Source organism: Camellia sinensis, chromosome 9 (assembly GCF_055761805.1).
Source record: "Camellia sinensis isolate YWXY chromosome 9, ASM5576180v1, whole genome shotgun sequence".
In the NCBI taxonomy this organism is placed as follows: Eukaryota; Viridiplantae; Streptophyta; class Magnoliopsida; order Ericales; family Theaceae; genus Camellia; species Camellia sinensis.
Genome location: NC_138969.1, coordinates 78,625,123 through 78,642,751, shown reverse-complemented (window position 1 = coordinate 78,642,751; position 17,629 = coordinate 78,625,123). Strand labels below are relative to the sequence as shown.

Sequence of the window (17,629 nt, the reverse complement as noted above, 5' to 3'; positions counted from 1 at the left end):
TGAAGCCATATATAGAGGAGATTGGGAATAGGGAAATGATTGAGTCCATTGCTCTGATGGACCCGTTTTACTATGATTAATAGGTTAACTTCTTGTTCTTTTTTCTTTCCCTCCTATTCTATTATGTTTTTCTTTATTCTTAATGTGCTTCATTTACGTCTAGGAGACTTTAAATCCTCTAAAGGTGTAATTCCTTTGGTGTTAGCCATCCCCGAATGGCATTTGCCGGTCTGGTATAACCACCTAACCATGTTTGTAGTGAGTTCCTAGGAGACCAACTGAGATGGTGGAAACTAGAGTTCGAATGGCAAAGCCTAAAACACAAAGGTTTGGAATTTCCGAGACTAGAGTCTAGTTTAAATACCCAGGGGTGTGGAGATTGCTTCAAAACTACCCCGGCTTGAACTCTGAATGGCAACCCCATAGGTTGAGGTAGCTTTATGCGCCTCGATTCTGGATACCGAATCAACCTAGTCTGTCACCCTGTTGGAGAATAGGAAAAGTAGTACCCATAGTTTTCGTGTGAAGATTATACCTCTAGTGGGCATTCCGTTATTTTCTTATTTATTTATTCATTCCGAATGTCAAATGAAGGTAGAAATAGTTTAGCATGCTTTGGGTGGTACTCGATTTTTAATTTCTTATCTTTAATCTTTTAAAAATATACATATACATATACATAGAGTTATTTATATATAAAAAAAATAAATGAAATTTCCACACATGCAGCACAACCCACGCACGTGCGGCTCAATTCCAAATCCAACAATTGCACAATGCTTTAAAAGCAGGTGCGGAGAGGCGTGGGTAAACCAAACCGCACGTGCGGCTTGACCACCGCACGTACGGAGCGTCGTTTTTTTTTAAAAAAAAAATTCGGTAGTTTTGTTATGCTTATTTATTATTATTTTTAATTTATTTACTTATTATAAATAAACAAATCAGTAAATAAATTTTAAATAGACATAAATAAATATACTATTTTATTTCTTTATTTATTTTTATTTTCAAAAAAAAAAAGAAGAAGTAATTTTTATTTAGTTATTTTATTATTATTTTTTTTAAAAAAAAATCTGATTAGGTGTTCAAACACCTAACCCACTATCTCACAATCACTCCAAACTTTGTCCCCCTCTCTCTACCTCTCATTATTTATCTCTCTCTCTCTCTCTCTCTCTCTCTTCTCTTCTCTTAACCCCACAACCCACAATCACCATCTTCTTCTTCCTTTTTCTTTCTTCTTCTTTTTCCTTCTCAACCCTCCTTTCTACTATCTCACCGCCGGCATCACTATTTCCTCTCCGTCCGACGAATCTCCGGTGACCACCATTTTTTCTGGCGAATCTCCATTCTTTTTCTCTTGTTCTCTCCTTTTTGAAGGAAAAATTTACTTTTTGTTTAGATTTGTGGGCATAGGAGGAGAGAAGTGGAGTTTTGATTTGATTTGATTTTATTTTTTGTTCAAATCTTGATCTTTGTTTCATACCCAAAAAAAAGGGGGGGATTTTTTTTTTTTTTTATATTGCTTAGCCATGTTTGTTGTTAGTTGTTTATTCTTTCTATTATTTTATTTTATTTATTTAGGCATGTAGTATACTAACTTAGCCATGTTTAATTAGTTTGTTCATCTTACCAAAAAAAAAAAAAAAAAACAAAACAAAAATCTGCGTAGGAAGAAGTTGAGAGTCGCACATGCGGTCTCAAAAAAAAAAAAATTCCTCAGAAATAAAGGTACTAATAATAATAATAATTTAGTTTTTTTTATTTACTATATTTGTTTAGTTTAAATTATTTAGTAGTGATTCTCGTTAGTTTCATTAGTTAGTGGATTGTTGTTTTTATTTTTATTTTACTTGTTTGGTGTCGACCTTCAGGAAGAAATGCTGAGAGACTTATGTTTGAAATAGACAAGGTGGTCGACCCCCAAACCCGTGGTGTCAACCCCAAAAACCAGCAGCTACTTCCAAGACACCGCAGCAAGGTGGTGTTGACCCCAGGAACACTGGTGTTGTCCCCAGAAGCAAAACCAAACATAAAAGGGAAGAAGAACAACCGCTATAGATGTGGTTTCCCGGATTCAAAAGCAATAAATGGATTGGGTCTAAATCAGGATCGCAATAATCCGCACTCCTAAAGAGGTGCTTTAGAAGAGACCATACCTAGCAATCTTGAAGAGGCTAGACCCACGAAAATTCCTAATGCTCCTGAAGAGGTTAGACCCATAAAACAGACTATTATAGTAAGTATAACCAAATCTCTTATTTATAAATCTCTTACAGAGTTATCTCCTCAAGTAGAACCTCCAGAAGAGGAATCTCCTGAAAAGTTATCCTTTGAAGTGGAAAAGGTACCTGAAAATAATGAAATTTGAATACATTATATAACTATAGGAGATATTTGGTACAAAAATTAAATTGTTGTCAACAACATATTTTCGTTTAAAGTTGCTTTTGACATTACCAGAAGTAATAGTAAAAATATTACCCGAAGTAATGGTGAAAACATTAGTAGAGGTGATGATGATAATAAACCATAAACCATAAAAAAATGACGACATAGAAATAATTAGCCAATGTGGAAAGAAGCAATACAAGCAGAGTTAAACTCGCTTACAAAACGTGAAGTGTTTTGACCAGTAGTCCAAACCCTTGAAGAGATACATAGCTTTTATGGTTTAGACCCAACCCATTTGATGTTTTGGATCCAGATTTCATTGTCTTATACAGTTATTCATGTCTTGGTTCCCCTCACTTCTCTTTGAGTTTGGCTATTAGGATGTGTTGGTGGCATTTGGAACAAGTTAGTAACTTGTTTTTCAAACTGTTGCTGTCCAGAATTCTGTTTTTTCGCTTGAGCGGCACTTCTTGCGCTTGAGCTGTCGTTGTGAACTTCCAGTACTTTTGTAGGTCTACATAGATGTGGTTATAGCATATTTATGGATCATTGACACATATCTAAATTTTCTATTATTATCAATATGATTAAAAATCTAAATGTAATTATACTTATTATGGGTGAATATGTGCTTTCATAATCAATACCAAGTTTCTGAAAGAAACCTTATGTAATAAGTCGCGCATTATATCTAACAATTTCATTTTCTCATTGTGCTTTAACACAAATACTCACTTATATCCGACAATGCCCACTTATATCTGACAGGCTGCATCCTGTAACATCCTGAAATAATAACAATAAACCATCCACAATATTAATTACGTAATAACATGAGATGAAACAGTAATATTCCATTAATCCCAATTACTTGTACAAAAGGGTAACACATGCAGGTATACATTCACAAGTCTAACCCTGAATCTATAACATATGTTACAACAAGAGATAAGATATGAGAATAAAACAGATAATAAGTGCCCTAAAGGCTTACGACTTTCTAAGACAGTGCTTGGTTACAGTCAAAACTGGAATTTAAGTCCAATACAATTAAAGACCCTTGGTCTATACAAAACATATACAAATATCAACAAAATGAATCTCTTGCTCCAAGTCCTCCCAAGCTATTGCCTTGGTGGAGGCATATCATTAGCACCTGAAATGTTTTCCCATATAGGGTGAGCCAAAGCCAGTAGAAATAATACAACACAGTGTATAAATCTTAACAAAGCTAACACGTGAATACATATGCAATGCATGTGCCCAAACAATTTATATCTCTGTCCAAAGCTATGCAATGCCAAATTAATATCATGAATCATAAACCATTTCCTTTACAATAGAAAACGAGCCAGTGAATCACACTCTGGGAATCTCAAACAAATACAACCTTTCACGGAAATTTCATCCGTGGAAAACCGTAAACCCCCACCCATGTAAACGTACGGTATACAAGCATTACTATTGCCATTTTATGGATATTTCGTCCGTGGGATCGGCACCCATGTATACGCACGGTTTTTAGGACTTTCACCATGGACACTCAGGCCAACTTATTTCAACGAGACCATACATGTTTCCTAGATTTACCTATTTTTCTCAAAACGATAGACATTTCTAATATATGAAATATGAAATAATGCCCAATGTAAATGGATGAGAAAATAGTTTCAATTTTCCTAATTCTCATGCAATTTCTACAACAATCATAGTTACCCTCCATCGATAGCCCAAAACAGATATTTCTAAACAGATAAACAATTTTCAATAAAGATAAACTTTTCAAATTTTCAAGATGTGAGTGATAATACATATCCAACTCCACAATCCTCATCGGTATCAACCCAATTTCACTTTTCCAACATCAATTTCATTATTTACATAAAGCCAACATTGAGGCATTCAGGGCAAAATCTCTTTTATTTTCAAAATCAATCCCAAGTATCTAAATCAACCATTTCATCCCAGCTCAACTTTATTTTCAACATCACAATCATTTCCAAGAATCCATTGTAAAAACCACTCTTTTGATCTTTAACCCCAAACCCTAGATTTGTTTAAAAAATCCCCAAAATCACAATATTGTTTAGAAACCACAAATAACTAAGTTAAAACTCATAGAAGGTACGAAGAATCCCTACCTCAAGTTTAGAAGATGAGAGAAAGAGTGATGGAACTTTCACAATGCCCAAAACCCAACTTCGTTTGGATCAAAATGAAGCCCAGAGCGTGCTCTATCTTTTTAACAAAGGGACACGGGTGAAGAACTCGACGGATCTAGGTATATTTGTAAACAAAGTGAGAGTTTTAGAGAGAGAGGGTGTAGATCTGGGGTTTTTAAAAAGTTTAGAGAGAGAGAGGTGAAAAAGTGACTCAAAAAAGTGACCTTGCAAATTGATATACGCACTTAATCCAAATAAGTGTCGCTCGAGTGTCCAAACACAAAAACATGGGACTGCTCAAACGCAGGAATTTTTGCTCAAGCAAAGAATACAAACTCCCAGAAGTTTTGCAGAAAGAAGACTATCGCTCGAGCTCCACAAAGACCGCTTGAGCCAACACTACTCGAGCGCAAGAAAGACCACTCGAACGGAAAATGCCAACTTCCAGTATCTCTGCAGACCTACAAAAGTACTGGAAGTTCACAAAGACAGCTCAAGCGCAAGAAGTGCCGCTCAAGCGAAGAAACAGAATTCTGGACAGCAACAGTTTGAAAAATAAGCTACTAACTTGTTCCAAATGCCACCAACACATCCTAATAGCCAAACTCAAAGAGAAGTGAGGGGAAACAAGACATGAATAACTGTATAAGACAATGAAATCTGGATCCAAAACATCAAATGGGTTGGGTCTAAACCAGAAAAGCTATGTATCTCTTCAGGGGTTTGGACTACTGGTCAAAACACTTCACGTTTTGTAAGCGAGCTTAACTCTGCTTGTATTGCTTCTTTCCACATTGGCTAATTATTTCTATGTCGTTATTTTTTTATGGTTTATGGTTTATTATCATCATCACCTCTACTAATGTTTTCACCATTACTTCGGGTAATATTTTTACTATTACTTCTGGTAATGTCAAAAGCAACTTTAAACGAAAATATGTTGTTGACAACAATTTAATTTTTGTACCAAATACCTCCTATAGTTATATAATGTATTCAGATTTCATTATTTTCAGGTACCTTTTCCACTTCAAAGGATAACTTTTCAGGAGATTCCTCTTCTGGAGGTTCTACTTGAGGAGATAACTCTGTAAGAGATTTATAAATAGGAGATTTGGTTATACTTACTATAATAGTCTGTTTTATGGGTCTAACCTCTTCAGCGTTAGGAATTTTCGTGGGTCTAGCCTCTTCAAGATTGCTAGGTATGGTCTCTTCTAAAGCACCTCTTTAGGAGTACGGATTATTGCGATCCTGATTTAGACCCAATCCATTTATTGCTTTTGAATCCGGGAAACCACATCTATAACGGTTGTTCTTCTTCCCTTTTATGTTTGGTTTTGCTTCTGGGGACAACACCAGTGTTCCTGGGGTCAACACCACCTTGCTACGGTGTCTTGGAAGTAGCTGCTGGTTTTTGGGGTCGACACCACGGGTTCGGGGGTCGACCTCCTTGTCTATTGCAAACATAAGTCTCTCAGCATTTCTTCCTGAAGGTCGACACCAAACAAGTAAACAAAAATAAAAAGAACAATCCACTAACTAATGAAACTAACGAGAATCACTACTAAACAATTTAAACTAAACAAATATAGTAAATAAAAAAAAAACTAAATTATTATTATTATTAGTGCCTTTATTTCTGAGGAATTTTTTTTTTTTTTGAGACCACATGTGCGGCTCTCATCTTCTTCCTACGCAGATTTTTGTTTTTTTTGTTTTTGGTAAGATGAACAAACTAAATAAACATGGCTAAGTTAGTATACTACATGCCTAAATAAATAAAATAAAATAATAGAAAGAATAAACAACTAACAACAAACATGGCTAAGCAATAAAAAAAAAAAAAAATCCCCCCTTTTTTTTTTGGGTATGAAACAAAGATCAAGATTTGAACAAAAAATAAAATAAAATAAAATCAAAACTCCACTTCTCTCCTCCTATGCCCACAAATCTAAACAAAAAGTAAATTTTACCTTCAAAAATGAGAGAACAAGAGAAAAAGAATGGAGATTCACCGGAAAAAATGGTGGTCATCGGAGATTCGTCGGACGGAGAGGAAATAGTGATGCCGGCGGTGAGATGGCAGAAAGGAGGGTTGAGATGGAAAAAGAAGAAGAAATAAAAAGGAAGAAGAAGATGGTGATTGTGGGTTGTGGGGTTAAGAGAAGAGAAGAGAGAGAGAGAGAGAGATAGATAAATAATGAGAGGTAGAGTGAGAGGGGGACAAAGTCTAGAGTGATTGTGAGATAGTGGGTTAGGTGTTTGAACACCTAATCATTTTTTCTTTTTTAAGAAAAATAGTAAAATAACTAAATAAAAATTACTTCTTCTTTTTTTTTTGAAAATAAAAATAAATAAAGAAATAAAATAGTATATTTATTTATGTCTATTTAAAATTTATTTACTAATTTGTTTATTTATAATAAGTAAATAAATTAAAAATAATAATAAATAAGCATAACAAAACTCCGGAATTTAAAAAAAAAAAAAAAAAAGACGCTCCGCACGTGCGGGGGTCAAGCCGCACGTGCGATTTGGTTTACCCACGCCTCTCTGCACCTGCTTTTAAAGCATTGTGCAATTGTTGGATTTGGAATTGAGCCGCACGTGCGGCACGCACGTGCGGAAATTTCATTTATTTTTTTTATATATAAATAACTCTATGTATATGTATATGTATATTTTTAAAAGATTAAAGATAAGAAATTAAAAATCGAGTACCACCCAAAGCATGCCAAACTATTTCTACCTTCATTTGACATCCGGAATAAATAAATAAATAAGAAAATAACGGAATGCCCACTAGAGGTATAATCTTCACACGAAAACTACGGGTACTACTTTTCTCCCTAACTGCGTTTGTAACTTTTCCTATTCTCCAACAGGGTGACAAACTAGGTTGATTCGGTATCCAGAATCGAGGCGCATAAAGCTACCTCAACCTATGGGGTTGCCATTCAGAGTTCAAGCCGGGGTAGTTTTGAAGCAATCTCCACACCCCTGGGTATTTTAACCAGACTCTAGTCTCGGAAATTTCAAACCTTTATGTTTTAGGCTTTGCCATTCGAACTCTAGTTTCCACCGTCTCAGTTGGTCTCCTAGGAACTCACTACAAACACGGTTAGGTGGTTATACCAGACCGGCAGATGCCGTTCGGGGATGGCTAACACCAAAGGAATTACACCTTTAGCGGATTTAAAGTCTCCTAGACACAATGAAGCACATCAAGAATAAAGAAAAACAGAATAGAATATGAGGGAAAGAAAAAAGAACAAGAAGTTAATCTATTAATAATAGTAAAACTGGTCCATCAGAGCAGTGGACTCAATCATTTCCCCATTCCCAATCTCCTCTATATATGGCTTCAGTCTTTGGCCGTTCACTTTAAAAGTGTGGCTAGTCTTTGGATCTTGCACCTCAACAGCGCCATGAACAAATGCCTCAACAACCACAAAGGGGCCATCCCATCTTGATCTTAGCTTACCCGGAAAGAGTCTCAATTTTGAATTAAAAATCCATACTTTTTGGCCTGGTTGTAAGGATTTTCTATTAATGTGCTTGTCATGGAATTCTTTAGTCCGAGCTTTAAAAACTCTCAAACTCTCATATGCGTCATTCCGGATTTCCTCCAACTCATTAAGTTGCAATTTCCGGTGGAGCCCAGCCGCGGCCATATCGAAGTTAAACTTCTTTATGGCCCACAATGCTCGGTGCTCAAGTTTAACCAGGAGATGGCAAGCTTTGCCAAACAATGCCCTGTATGGTGACATCCCAATATGTGTCTTATAAGCAGTGCGGTAGGCCCGTAATGCATCAATCAACCTTTGTGACTAATCTTTCCTATCTGGCCTCACCGTTTTCTCTATTATGTTCTTTACCTCCCTATTTGAGACTTCTACTTGGCCACTAGTTTGAGGGTGGTATGGAGTGCCAACTTTATGAGTGATAGAGTATTTCTTGACCACCGACTTAAAGAACCGGTTACAAAAATGCGTACCCTGATCACTTATTATGGCTCTAGGAAACCCAAAACGACTAAAGATGTTTTCATGCAAGAATTTGATTACAACTCTATGATCGTTTGTTCGGATAGCTATCGCCTCCACCCACTTAGACACGTAATCGACTTCTAAGAGAATATACTCAAACCCGAATGACGACGGGAAAGGTCCCATAAAATCAATCCCTCAAACATCAAATATCTCTACCACAAGAATAGGGGACAATGGCATCATGTCACGCCGAGATATCGAACCCATTTGCTGATAGTGCAAACAAGTTCTACAAAATTGATGGGCATCTTTAAAAATTGTGGGCCAATAAAACCCACTCTGTAAAATCTTGGCGGCCGTTTTATGCTTGCTAAAATGACCGCCATATGCAGAAGAGTGACAAAATGTGAGAATGCTACGCACTTCACTCTCCGGCACACACCGTCGGATCACTTGGTCGGAACAATATTTAAACAACTCCGGATCTTCCCAAAAATAATACCTGACCTGTGAAAAGAATCGGTCTTTGTCTTGCTGTAGACACCATATTTTTGACTGTCCTCAAGACATGGACATCATCGTTTGAACACTCGATGATAATCCATGTTCGTGTTCGTTTTGAGTTCCCGGAAGTCTCGGCTGCACGCCTTGTCTTAGGATCTCTCAACTTGTCTGTTTTGTGCTTGGTTGTGGACCAAGGACTTGTGGTTTTGTTTCTGAGAGAAGAGGGTGGCTTGTTGGCCATCCCCTCAATCCATCGGCTAAGGCATGATGCCATCGGCCTTGTTTTCTTGCCATCGGCCAAAAGTGTTGACCGATCGGCACTCTCTTTGGTCAATTGCCACTTAGTTTGGTCAATCGGCCTTGTTTTCTGGCCGAGCCCTATTTATCTACTTTATACAGATATTTTATGCCAGTTGTCATAGCTGGCATGCACAATTCACATCCTCTATACACGTGTATGGAGGGTTTGATTCAATTGCTTAACTTGCACAACAAGCTTAGGAATTGAACTTCTATAAAGAGGGAGCTCCTCCTCCCTTTCCACGGGCTCAGAAAATTTAGGGTTGAGTGATACATATAGTTTTGTATCTACATTCTCTTGTTTGTTCTTATTTTGTGTTCAAAAGTGTCATTTTGTCTTACTTTTGTACACAAACATACTGTAGACACCCCATTTTTGACCGTCATCAAGACTTGGACGTCACCGTTGGAACACTCAGTGATCACTCGTGCTTGTGTTCGCCCCGAATTCCCAGAGGTCTCGGCTGCGTGTCTTGCCTCAAGATCTCTCGACTCGACTTTTCGGTGTTTAGTTTTTCACCTAACACTTGTGTTTTTGCCTTGAGAGGCAGGGAATGGCTTGTTGGCCATTCCCACACCCCACCGGTTATCCCCTCACATCACCGGCCATTTATTGGTGCATTGGCAGTGGTTTCTTAAAACCAATGGCCGATCGGCACTATATTTTGCCGATCGACACTTTGTTTTGGGCCGGTGACCTATTTTGCGGGCCGGTGTGCCTCTTTTGCACCCTTGAGGCTTGGTGCATGCCAGCTGTGCCAGCTAGAATGCACCAACACTCCTCCCCGTGCACGAAGTGGCTGTTTTGCCCCTTTTGCCCCCCTTTTGGTCAAAGCTTCTTGAGGAAGCTTGACCCTTTGTCAAAGCTTCCTCAACAAGCTAGGCCAGCTGTCTTAGTTTCCTCAAGAAGCCTCTACTCCTTTGCCCCCTTTGCCCCTTTCATTTAGCTTCTTTGAGAAGCTTAAATCATTTCCCTTTTGCCTATTTAAGCACCTCTCTTCTTCCTTTGTTGAGGTTGAAGTTTTGAACATAAAAAAACCAGAGCTTATATACATATACATCTTATACACACACTCTCTCTCTATATTTCCCTCTCTCTCCTCCCTTGTGTGTGTTTGCTTGGCTTAAAAGTGCATTTTGACCTTACTTTTGCACTAATACACACACCATTACACCTTGCTTCGAGATTGAGAGGCATTGAGGGTTGTTTTTTGAGATTTTGGACTGATTTTGCTCAGAAGAGTGTGGCTGGACCAACTGTTCTTGAAGTGTTCGTCAAGGGTAAGATTTTCACCTTAGTTTCCCCAATCTTGCATTGGCTTTTGACCTGTCTTGCATATTGATTCAAGCTTTGAGTATAACATAAAAAAAGTCTTATATTTTCCTGCTTAAGAACTTTCATTAAGGGTGTTTTGGCATTGGGGGCTCGAACTCACCCTCTTAGGCCTTGTTTGGCCCTTTTGGTGCTTCCATTGTTAGGCTTTATTTTCTTAAGTGTTTGGTTCTTTTCACCACTGAAATCCAGTGGATTTTCAGTGGTAAAGAAGAGGGTTTGAAGTCTTGCATAAGGGAGGGACACCCCTCTCCCTTGGTCTCTCTCTTGTTTGCATATTTGGCTCAATGTGGTAGCATGCATGTCTAATCTTGTTTAGCTTCATTTCAAAGCATATTTGGTGTTTATACAACATGTTTTACCTCTGTCTCATGTGGGTTTGTTGTTCTCTTTCATGCATATTATACTTGCTTCATATCTCCTCAAGGTTGCCTAGAGGTATGCCATACATTAAGGCCATGATTCTCGCATGATCTAGCCTAATATTATGAAGGTATTAGCATCATTTTGCCATGTTCAGGATCTGTTGGCCACTGTTTCAGTCATGCTTTCCATGTTTGGTGTCACCTCTTTGCATTTTGGCTCAAGAGCCTTAGGGGTATGGGTCATGAACATGCATTGGTTAGGCTATTTCGGTGATTTGGAATCACTTAGCATATCATTTCAGTCCCTAAACCATACTTGTATACTTGCATTCATCGCTCCTCTCATGCTTTGAAGTTGTACCCTCTTTTGCCTTGAAACGTGCATTGTGTATGCCTAGGTGTTTGTTTCATTTGGGATGCCGTATGTGTGGGTTTTTGGAGCTCTTTTGCATGCTAAAATTCTGTTTTTGGTTGTATAGTTCATGCCATGTTTGTTTGGGTTAGTGGTGGTAGAATGCCCTTCGTTATGCCTTAGCTTTGACCCCTCTTTTGGCTTACATGTTTGTAGTGCATTTTGTCCATCACTTGAGGCACTTTTAGCCACTGTTTTTGGGGGTGTTCGAGGCCTCCCATTTTAGTCTAAGTCCCTTCTTGGACATGGTTGTATGTTTGACTTGTTGCCTCTAATTACATGAATGCATTGTACCATATTAGCATTACGTGATGAGTTGCATTGTGGCATTGCATAGTAGGAACATTGTGTGCTTGCCATGATATGTTGCATTACATTTGGCATGCCTTGTTTTTTTTTTTTTTTGTGATATGTTGCATTTTCGAGCCATGTTTGCATAACATGCATTGCATTACTTGGTTTGGGGTGTCAAACCAAGTGTGAGGGTTAAGAACTGTTCGTACTACAAGTGATGTAACGCGTCTCAACTCTCGGTCACCGAGGCCCTTAACTTTGGCATGATTGGGTCTTGGTCTTCATTTATATGTTGCATGCATTTTCATTGAATTGCAACCTTGGCTCCTTAGGCCATCACGCATCAAAATGCATGATTGATGGCCCGAGGGTCGAGGGTCATGCTCCCTTGAGTCCCTTGCATGATAGGGAGTGTGCCCGCGCATACATTTGCTTGAAATTCCATGCCATACACTGTCTGTCCTTGTTGCTGTCAAAAACCAGTTTCTGCAGGGAGTTTCTGCCGACCGGCACTGTAGAGTGCCGACCGGCCATGTATTTGTGGCCGATAGTGTGAAACCCCAGCCGATGGATAAGTTACATGGCCGGTGGGCATTGCCTTTAGCCGATGGTGTCCTACAGCGTTCAGGGAACCTATCCCAGGATTTTGGTAGTTTTCAGAGAAGCAGGGCAGTGTAAACAAAGGCAGCAGTGGTATGGTACGGGCTTTCGGGGCAAGATAAATCCGAGCATGCATCATTCACGCATCCCGAGGCGGGGGGCTGCAGCCATCTTCTCTTTGCATTTAATTTGTTAATGAGATTAGAAATTTTGTAATATTTAATTTAGTATTATTTATTCGGACTGTAATATTTATTCGGACCCTCCGAGCGAGGGCAATTGTGTAATAAGTGTGCGTGAGTATGTGTATGTCTTCCAACCCCACGTCTTTCTTCCCTTTTATTTACCCGCTTATTATGGTAGACTAGGGCATATTTAAATTAGCATACCTTATGCTTAGCATGCGTGCATCCATGCATTTGTCTTACACGCACCAGGCTCGGTACATCATGCTAACTGCACTCGTATTTCAATTCCAAGTTGAGTATTTGTTAGTTGCAGCATTTCACATGCCATGTTTAGGATAGCCGAGCCTGTTTGGATTGCATCTTTGCATGTGTTGCATTAGCCATTTCAAATATGAATTAGGATCATGCATGTGATTACTAACTGGTTTCTGTTTTGGCTTGGAGCACTAGGTGAGCTTTTATGCTTTAGCATGCTGCATGTGTGTGAGCGTTGCCATAATTGCATGATTACCATGAGGCTAGCTGCTTATGTGATATAACTGCTTGAATGCCTGTGGATGGAGGTCGAATTGCTTAAATTGGGATAACGCATTAAAACTGTGAATTTTAAGCCCACTAGACAGTGGCAAAACCATCTTTTCTAAAAGCCCACTTGAGGGTGGCAAAACCTGCATTTTAGCCTACTTGCGAGTGGCAAACCATTTTCAAAACAAACATGAAATGTTTTGTTCCAATTTAGGTGATTTGGTCTATACTTGTTTGCTGTGCGCATAACATAGTAATTCTAGGCTAATAACTGGAATAGGAACACGTAATGTTTTCAAAACAAGATATCACGGTTAGTAGAGGCCGATCTTTGATCGGGCGAGAGGGGGTGCCCATAGCTGACCTTCCCCACTCGTACCCAAGTTCCCAAGCCGAGGCAACTTTGGTGATGACGGACACGTGGCCTTTGGCACCGAGTCAGGGTTTCCTAAATTCCCCCCAAAATAAAATATTTATGTAGCGACTCTGTATCTGGCAAAGCAGTCCATGTTTGGCACTTCTTTTTCTAAAAAAAAAAATCTATTTTCTCAAAACAATTTGCCAGATTTGGACTCTTTGGTTCAAATTAAGAACCGTGACACAAATCGAGTCTGAACTGTAGCGAGCCCTCATGCGGGCGCGGCTACAGTTTCTGGCGACTCTTCTGGGGAGTTTAGAGAGCTTGACTCGAACTCGTGATATCCTATTTTGATTTCATTTCTGTGTTTCTTTGCATTGCATGTGCATTGGTGCGCCTTGGACACCGTGTTTGCCATCTGCCATTCCTGAACGGTTTGCCGGAGGCTTGTCTTGTCAAGGCATGACCATAAGGCTAACCGGTTGTGGGCTCTGACATTATGGGAACAAAAACCCCGGTTTTACTGGGGCACCCTTTTTGACCATTCGACCTAGTGCATATTCGAATCCATAGTGACCATTCCAAACTAGGACAGGTTGCTTACCCGATGCTAAGTTGTTTGAAACCGCTACGTGCGTAGTGAAACCCTAGCTCCTGATGAAATAGGACAGGGGAACCCTACCCCAACATAGGGGTGTTTTGGCTCTCACTTATCTGCTATGTGCTTTAGAGTGTATCTCTACAGTAACGTACATATCAGTTTGCAAGATTGAGTATTAGGCCCGAGGGCACCAGTATCAGTGTTGTTGAGAAATCAGTTATCTACGGGTATCAAGTTTAGTTTTGGGAACGGTGATTTGAGAACAATGATCAGTATCGAGGAACAGTGTGTTCAGCTTACGAACTGTGTGTTATAAATATCCAACTGTGCGTAGTGTATGTTTATTTTACGCCGTTATGCTGTCCAATTGTCTGGTTATTTATTGCTTTATTTATCTTTTTGCTAGGTAGTTTAGCGCAATTGCTTCCAACCCGGTAGATATTCCCCAAGCACTCTGGATTAGAGGTCGTCGGCTCCATCGATCTAAAGATCTGGTAGACGGACAACCAGTGTACCGTTCTCTACCGCCGGTTACTAGACGGAGGATAGCTAGGCAGAGGGCATCAGTTCAACAGTCAGTACAGAGGGCTTTATCTACCCCACCTATGTACAGTAGGGATCAGGGTTCTGTTTCACCCACAGAGAGGGAACATATATCGATAATTCTGTCAGAACAGAACAGTATGGCTAGTTTAGAGGAGATGGTGCGCCAACTCCAAGAAAGCATGAAAATGATGCAGCAGGATGTTGTCCGACAGGCAGAGTTCGCCAAGCAGCAGGCCACAATTATGAATGACCAAGCAGAGTTAATCTTAAGGTTACAGCAGCAAACCGGAGCATCTGCTTCGCAACAAGTTCATCCCCCGCCAGGAATTCCCGCCCCCGGGGAGACATCTAATGTTCAGAATGACACGGACATTCCCACGGGACCACCTCCACCCCCGATCCTACCCCAAATGCAACCCCAGTTATCCAAAACACCCACCAACCTACCGGACTCTCCCTTTGAGTTCGAGACAGATCCCACGGCATTGAAGTTGAGCAAGCTCGAAAAGCTATTCAAAAGATCCCAGGGAGTCAAGACCATCCCTGACATCGAAGATGGGTATACCGACACAGCTGTGACGCTGCCTGACAGATTCAAAATGCCACACATTGATCGATTTGATGGGTCCGGGGACCCCATGGTGCACCTAAGATTGTTTTCAGACATTTTAAGGCCAATGGGGCTCAGCAGACTTCAGAAGCTGTCTCTATTTGGCCGAACCCTGTCGGGTGTAGCGGCCATATGGTATGCCAAATTGGAGGATGACGTCAAGAGAAGCGGGGACAAAATGGCTAAGGCCTTCATCTTGGAGTACTTATACAATACACAAATCGAGATTACGACCCGGGATCTCGAGACAACGAGGCAAGAACCAAAGAGGGCTTCTCAGAATTCGTGACTAGATGGAGGGCCAAGGCTTCAATGATGACCCTAAGGCCTATAGACAAAGACCAGATTCGGATGATTGTGCGCAATCTTCAGCCGAAATTGATGCAAAAGATGATTGTACTCCCCTTCCCTACCTTTTTTGATCTACATGAAATGGAGGTGCAGATTGAGGATGCCTTAAAGCAAGGCTTAATTGATAATGACCGGGAGCAACCCCGCAGAACTTTCAATCGTAACACTAACGCAGGCCTGAGTGGCGCTACAACTACCAGGACCTCCGAAGTGAGTATGGTCACCACCAACCCTCCCCCAAGAACTATGGCGGCCGCACCATTCTCCGGTGCGTCCGGAAGCAACCCATAAACAGTCAAATACCCACCTGTAGACACCCCATTTTTGACCGACCTTAAGACTCAGACGTCACCAATTGAGCGCTTGGTGATGTTGCATATCGCGCTCGTTCAGAAGTCTCAGAGTCGCGGCCGTGAGCCCTGCCTCCGGATTTCCGAACCCTCTTCTGTGCCTTGCCTCGGTTTGCGAACAAGACTCGGTTTTCTCTGTTTCTTTTCCTGAGGGGAGGGAGGTCCCGTAGACCATCTCTCAGTGGCCGTGGGCTACATTTTGTGGCTGTAGGCCATTTTTCCCATTTCGGAGCCTGGTTCCCGGTTTTCGGAACCGTCAGGCCGTGTGCCTCGGTTCGGGACCGCTTAACCATCTCCATTTGCTTTGATTTTTGGCATGCATATTATTTTCTCCCTTTTGAGGGACACTGAGGTCTGAGAGACCCACTTCGTGGTCGAACACCACTCCCGGTGCCTAACAGCCAGTTTTCAGGACCTCGGGTTGCGCGTTTTGGCCCCCGAACCTTCATTTTGCATCGGTTTGGGCTCATTTTTGGTGGACACCTTATTTTCACTGTTAGAAATCTTGTAGGAGGGTGGGAGGCCAGCAATTTTGCTGAAAAGCCAAATTTTTTTTGGTCAAAAGTGGTTCAGCATGAATCCGGGAAGGAGAACAATTTGCGCGGCTTCACCGAAACGGGCGTAACTCTCTGCACAAGAGGAATTAAGATATGAGGCCACCACCATTGGAAAGCTTAATTCCGGGGCTTCATTTTGCACTCAAGAATCTCCCAAGTCCAAGTCCGGGGGGGGGGAGATGTGGTTGGTTGAAGTCTGGTTGGACCGAATCTGCGCGGCTTCACGGAAAAGGGCATAACTTTTTCTAAAGGAGGAATTTTAATGCAAGGTTTGCGCCATTGGAAAGCTAACTTCTGGGGATTCATCCTAGGGGGTGGCCGGCCACTTTTTCCCTTTGACCTAGCCGGCCGGCTAGGGGAAGTATCCGGCCGGCCACCTGCAGCTCAAAAAGTTGGCCGACCTGTTTCTTCAGGTTGAGTGCATTCCAGCTGTGCCTTGGTTTTCCCCCAAAAATATCTACATCTGGGGGACCCTTTTGGAGGGAAAAAGAGGTCTCATTTCCCTCCACTTTTGCCTAGACTCTTCTCTCCCTCTCTTGCATATATTGATGGCCTCCCAACTCAAGAAAAGGGGGTTACAAGAATTGGCTTGAGGATATACATACATATCACTCCATTTCCTTCAAGTTTTGGCTCCATTTTCTTCATCATCTCCAAGCTCTACCATCACCACTCCATTCCAGTAGCAAAGGAAGGGATTCCAGCAGCTTAGAGTCATCAAATCTGGTCCAAGAAGCAACAAAAGTGTTGGTCTTCAAGGGTAAGTAGACTTTTCCCCTTTTGTAGCTCATTTTTGTGCCAATTTCTTAGCCAAGTTTCTTATTGTTTTGGGCTCTGACCTTAACTGAAACTAGGTCTATTTTGAGCTATTCTACATGTTTGTTGAAGGGTTCAACCCTATTTGAGAACCCCATCTCACACTTGTTTCAATATCTCTTTGTATGTCAATATTCTTGCATGCTTCACTAGCCTATCATTTTTCTATTTTTGGACCATGATCAGAACTGAAAGTGGCCTTATTTTGACCTTATTAACATGTTTTATTCAGGGTCTTTGCTTGTTTGGTGAATGCTTTGTATACCTCATGTTATAGCCATTTTTGAGCCTCATTTTGCATTGCATTTCTAGCATGCTTGTATACTGATTTTGGGGCTTCCGTAAACTGTAAATGTGCATATTTTTGG

General features: G+C 40.6%; 1 pseudogene; it reads right to left on the bottom strand.

Annotated features, from left to right (window-relative positions):
• Positions 1-7,846: 7,846 nt before the first annotated feature.
• LOC145799565 (uncharacterized) overlaps positions 7,847-17,629 on the bottom strand; it is a 43,393-nt pseudogene continuing 33,610 nt past the window's right edge.